At 38.6% G+C, this 5,733-nt stretch overlaps 1 non-coding gene across 1 annotated transcript; it reads right to left on the bottom strand.

Moving 5' to 3' along the window:
- Positions 1-740: 740 nt before the first annotated feature.
- On the bottom strand, positions 741-844 carry LOC112209592 (U6 spliceosomal RNA). The gene has a single exon (XR_002944428.1). It is a non-coding gene; the product is annotated as a U6 spliceosomal RNA (small nuclear RNA).
- Between the last annotated feature and the right edge of the window lie 4,889 nt (positions 845-5,733).

Genomic DNA, 5,733 nt, shown 5'->3' with positions numbered 1-5,733 from the left:
ATGTTACTACGATACATCTTGTCAAGTGGGGAAAAACCCAGCATAGGTTATCTTTATTACTGATTACAACTAAAAACTTTGGTCAACAACCTGAGGACTCTGAATGGTAAAGCAATACAACCAGGTTGAGACACAAAGTCAAAAGTTAAAGTGACCTGTATGGGTTGCATGTAAGTATGAGCTTGCTTGCATGCTCTATCTCACACACTGCCTCTCTCTCTCTCTCTTTCTCTCTCTCTCATCATATGTATGTGAATTTGATTATTTGCATAAAGCACAGCATGAATAATTATTTGCCACATAAGATCCTTTTTATATTGACTTTGAAGGAACTTTGTTCTATCTCAGAAAAGACTTTTTAAAGCCTTAAGCCTAGTCATGGTTTATTTGTGTCATTAAATTCCTTTGTGAGTCAGATATATTCCTCTCCACTTGAGGTCTCAAGACAACGTGGGGCTCCTCAGCTTGTTAGAAAGTTACATTCTATTGCCCAGAACCAGTCTCAAAAAATAAAAAGAAAAAAGAGAAAATTTACATTCTTTATTTACCACAAGTAAGGAACTCTGTACAAGGACTGTATAGACAAGGTATGATGTCAGTTTCCCCAAAAGGCTTTCATTGGCTGTATAAGTCAAATTGTATTTCTTAAAGGAAAGCATGCCATTCCAATCAAAGCCTTGGTAAAATAACCAGTTTCTCCAATTGTGTCCTTTTGCAAAAGAAAACATTCTTTTTTTAAAAAAAATATGGAATGCTTCATGAATTTGCATGTCATCCTTGTGCAGGGGCCATGTTTATGTCTGTATCCTTCCAATTTTAGTATGTATGTTGCCAAAGTGAGCACAGAAAACAGATTCTTATCACACTTATGCAAATAAATATATTGCCATAAGTTAAGAATACTCAAAAATAGTTTCCAAATTCTGGAGAAATCAGATAGAGAGAAATATGCTCCAAATTTTATTTATAGGATTATACTTTACTCAATTGTTCAAAGCTGTAAAAAGCTCAAAAGTTTTCTTCACTTTAAAAAAATGAAGAACTAGTAACCTTTTAAGCAGAGTCATAAAAGGATTATTTTAGTCTTCTATTAGTTCAGTCCATGTAGTCAACTACAGTTTTGCTAGAATTCATAAACATTTCAGCTCTCCATGGGAGTCCTGAAAGTTTTTCCTCTTTTCTAATGTCGCAACATCCAAAGTTATCAGAAACGTGCATTTAAGAGCACCTGTTAGAGTCCTTTAGATTATAAAACCTCCTTTTAAAGAGGATTAACATAAAACAATAATTGTCTGTGGATGACAAAAAGTCTTAGGGCAGCCACAGTTAAAGGTATAATTGATGAAGAAATTTATTACCTCTGTGGCACACAATAATTTAACATAACAATTCTAATTATTAGCATATGCCAAAAACACATTTATGGAATTACAGTCCAAAAAATGCCATATTTTATCTCTGCATTAGTGTACTATTGATGTCAAACCTAATTCTTGATAAAACATTGTAGATAAATATATCCAATCTTAGTTTGACCATAAAGTAAGATTCTCATGAACCTTTTATAATTTTTTTTACAATTTTTTTAATGAAAAGTTCAATGCTTTAATACAAGCTTATCCAACCCATGGCCTGTGTACTGCATGTGGCCCAAGACATCTTTGAATGTGAACCAACACAAATTCATAAACTTTTTAAAAACATTATAATTTTGGGGGGGACTTTTTTTTTTTTAGCTCATCAGCTAACGTTAGTGTTAGTAGTTTTGTGTGTGTGTGTGGCCAAAGACAAGGCTTCTTCTTTCAATATGGCCCAGGAAGCCAAAAGATTGGCCACCCCTGCTCTAATAAAACTCTGTTGTGCTTTCATTCAAATATTATATTTATGAAGAAAACTGAATAATACTTCTTTATAGTTGATATGTTCACACGTGGAATTTCTTTTACAAGGTTAATCTTTTGTGAACCTTCCACAACTTTCTTAAATGTTCAGCTTTATCCTATCTAACTTAAAACAATCCTTTAGCTTTCTAAACTAGGCAAAATAGTTCACATTTCCTGCCTTTTTATAACATTTTACTAAAAACACATTCTTGTTTCCTTACATACCTTGCATGTAAAACTGTTTTTCCAGTAGTCTTGAGTACATGTTATACTATTAACTTTTAGCAGCTTTTACTTTTGGTGAAAAACCTGGTAAATAGTGATTCTAATTATGTACTAGGTCTGGAGCCTAGGACATCCAGCAGTGCAGGTAAGGCCTGACCTTTTCTAGCATAGCAAGGAGGCATGGCTAACTCTGTATGTTCCCAAGCCTTACCTATCTTTAAAGTAGGCAAGTTGTATAGTTAAGGATCATAGTAGCAATCTATTAAAGCTTTTAGTATACCTAATACCCTTTAAAACTGTACATTGTTAATAAATTTCCTTTCATGAATTTTTATGACTTACACAGATCATCTGTGACATGCTTTGACTTTCTGACTTTTCTTATCTTTTCAAACAACCAGTCGTTTTACTTTAGGGCAAGGATTTAACATATAGGATGCTTTGTCACATAAAATCTCTTCCTTTTATAATATTCGTTACCAAATGGGATTCTGGAATAAACTGATCTTACTGTTTACACCATACCTTGCCTTCATCTCTGATATGGTAATCTGCTAGGCAGGGACCACACTTCTTCTCTGTCAGATGGGTCTCTTGTTCTTAAGGCCTTGGGCTAGCCTATATTCTTGTCTCCATGACCTTATAGTGACTCTTTCAAGGAGCATTTTAGCAACAAAATGTTTACATCTTTTCTTATAATCTTGTACCATGTGTTCTTTAAATCAATGAGAAGATGATTTTTCAGGTAACTGCTGCAAAAGAGCTAAACTTCCTTCCCTTGGAATATGACCCTGAAGGTCCTGATACATATTGAGAAGGGTTTGGAAGTGATTAGAAGAAATGGCGCTTACAGGAGGAAGTGAGATTAAGCTGTAGGAATACTCATGGAAAGCCTTTATATGCTTGCAAAAAACAGTAGGCCTTGGATTTGAGAGGGCAATGTTTATTTGCCCTCTTGACATAAAGAAGTAACCTCCAGAAGACTTTGGACTTGAGAGAAAAACTTGCAAATGGAAAAGAAACAATTTCCCCTCCTCCAAAAAAGGAGCTAACACATAACTCATAAAGGAAACTAAGTGGGATCTTTAAACGACCAGTGTGAGATACTATGATGCAGCACACTGCTTCAAAAGCCACAGGAAAACTCAGCCCTGGGGCATAGCATGAACAAAAAGCATATGGTAAGTCACAAGAAGCTGGCAGAGCTGGGGTTCTAATTAGTGTGTTTTTAAGAAGTCACAAGGCCTGTGAAGTGAAAGCAAAGAGGCAGACTTGCCTGTGGGGTGGATGGTCTTGTGGGTGCACAAAACCATTTTAAAATACACACAGAGAAAACAGGAGAATAGATGGTACTAGTTTGTAAAAAAAAGCTGATGTTAGTTGTGAAAGGAGAGGAAACTTACAATCATGATAGAAGGCATCTCATAAGGAAGCAGGAGAGAGAATGAGTGCTAGCAGGGGAAATGCCAGATGCTTATAAAACCATCAGATTTTGTAAGGACTCACTCACTATCACAAGAACAACATGGGGGAAATGTCCCCATGATTCAATTATCTCCCACCGGGTCCCTCTCCTGACAGGTGGGGATTATGAGATTATAGTACAAGATGAGATTTGAGTGGACACACAGAGCCAAACCATATCATTCTGCCCCTGGCCCCTCCCAAATCTCATGTCCTCATGTTTCAACACACAATCATTTCTTTCCAGCAGTGCCCCCAATTTCTTAGCTCATTCCAGCATTATCTCAAAAGTCCACATCCAAAGTCTCATCTGAGACCATGAAAGTCCCTTCCACCTATAAGCCAGTAAAATCAAAAGCAAGTTAGTTGCTTCCTAGATACAATGAGGGTACAGGCATGGGGTAAATACACCTGTTCCAATTGGGATAAATTGACCAAAACAAAGGGGCTATAAGCCCCAGGCAAGTCTATAATCCAATAGAGTAGTGTTAAACCTTAAAGTTCCAAAGTGATCTCCTTTGACTTCATTTCTCACAACCAGGTCACTCTGGTGCAGGAGGTGGGCTCCCACAGCCTTGGGCAGCTTCATCCCTTTGGCTTTGCAGGGTACGGCCCCACTCCTGGCTGCTTTTATTGGCTGGTATTTAGTGTCTGCAGCTTTTCCGGGTGCATGGTAGAAGCTGACAATGGATTTATCATTCTGGAATCTGGAGGACAATGACCCTCTTCTCAGAGCATCACTAGGAAGTGCCCCAATGGGGATGCTTTGTGGAGGCTTGGACCCCACATTTCCCTTCCACACTGCCCTGGCAGTTGTTCTCCATAAAGGCATCACCCCTGCAGCAAACTTCTGCCTGGACATACAGGCTTCCCCTACATCCTCTGGAATCTAGGTGGAGCTTCCCAAACCTCAATTCTTGTCTTCTGCACACCCACAGGCAAGACTGACACCAAGTAGAAGCTGCCAAGGCTTGAGGCAGGCACCCTTCAATGCAATGGCCTGTGCTGTACCTTGGGTTTTAGCCATGGCTGGAGTGTCTGGAATGCAGGGCACCAATTCCATTTTTTCCCTCCTAGGGCTCCAGGCCCATTAGGAGAGGGGCTGCCACAAAGGTCTCTGACATATCATGGAGACATTTATCTAATTGCCTTGGTGATTAACATTTGGCTCCTTATTACTTATGCAAATTTCTGCAGCTGGCTTGAATTTCAACTCAGAAAATGGATTTTTTTCTATTGCATCATCAGACTGAAAATCTTTCAAACTTTTATGCTCTGCTTCCTCTCGAATGCTTTGCCACTTAGAAATTTCTTCTGTCAGATACCCTAAATCATCTCTTTCAAGTTCAAAGTTCCACAGATCTCTAGGGCAGGGGCTAAATGTCACCATTCTCTTTCCTAAAGCAAAGTAAGAATCACCTTTATTACAGTTTCTAACAAGTTCTTCATCTCCATCTGAGACAACCTCAGCCTGGACTTAATTGTCCATATCATTATCAGCAATTTGGTCAAGCCATTCAGCAAGTATCTAGGAAGTTCCAAGCTTTTTTGCATCTCCCTGTTTATGGAAACTTCCAAGTCTCTAGGAAGTTCCAAACTTTTCTACATTTTTCTGTCTTCTTCTGAGCCCTCCAAACTGTTCCCTCCAAACTGAGCCCTCCAAAGAGCCCTCTGCCTGTTACCCACTTCCAAAGTCATTGCCACATTTTTGGGTATCCTTACAGCAGCACCCCACTCCCTCAGGACCAATTTACTGTATTAGTCCATTTTCACACTACTGTGAAGAAATACCTGAGACTGGGTAATTTATGAAGAAAAGAGATTTAATTGACACTCAGTTCTGCATGGCTGGGGAGGCAAAAGGAAACAAAGTCATGGTGGAAGGCACCTCTTCACAGGGCATAAGGAGAGAGAATGAGTGCTAGAAGGGTAAATGCCAGATGCTTATAAAACCCTCAGGTTTCATGAAAACTTATCGTAAGAACAGCATGGAGGAAACTGCCCTCATGAATCAACCACCTCTCACCAGATTTCTTCCACACACATGAGGATTACAACATTACAATTTAAGATGAGAATTGGGTGGAGACACAGAGCCAAATCATGTTATTTGTTTTGCTTTAATGTGTTTATTATTGTGAATAATACTGCTATGAATGTA

Source organism: Pan troglodytes, chromosome 5, assembly GCF_028858775.2.
Source record: "Pan troglodytes isolate AG18354 chromosome 5, NHGRI_mPanTro3-v2.0_pri, whole genome shotgun sequence".
In the NCBI taxonomy this organism is placed as follows: Eukaryota; Metazoa; Chordata; class Mammalia; order Primates; family Hominidae; genus Pan; species Pan troglodytes.
The sequence above is the reverse complement of the archived record's forward strand: the minus strand, read 5'-3'. Positions and strand labels throughout refer to the sequence as shown.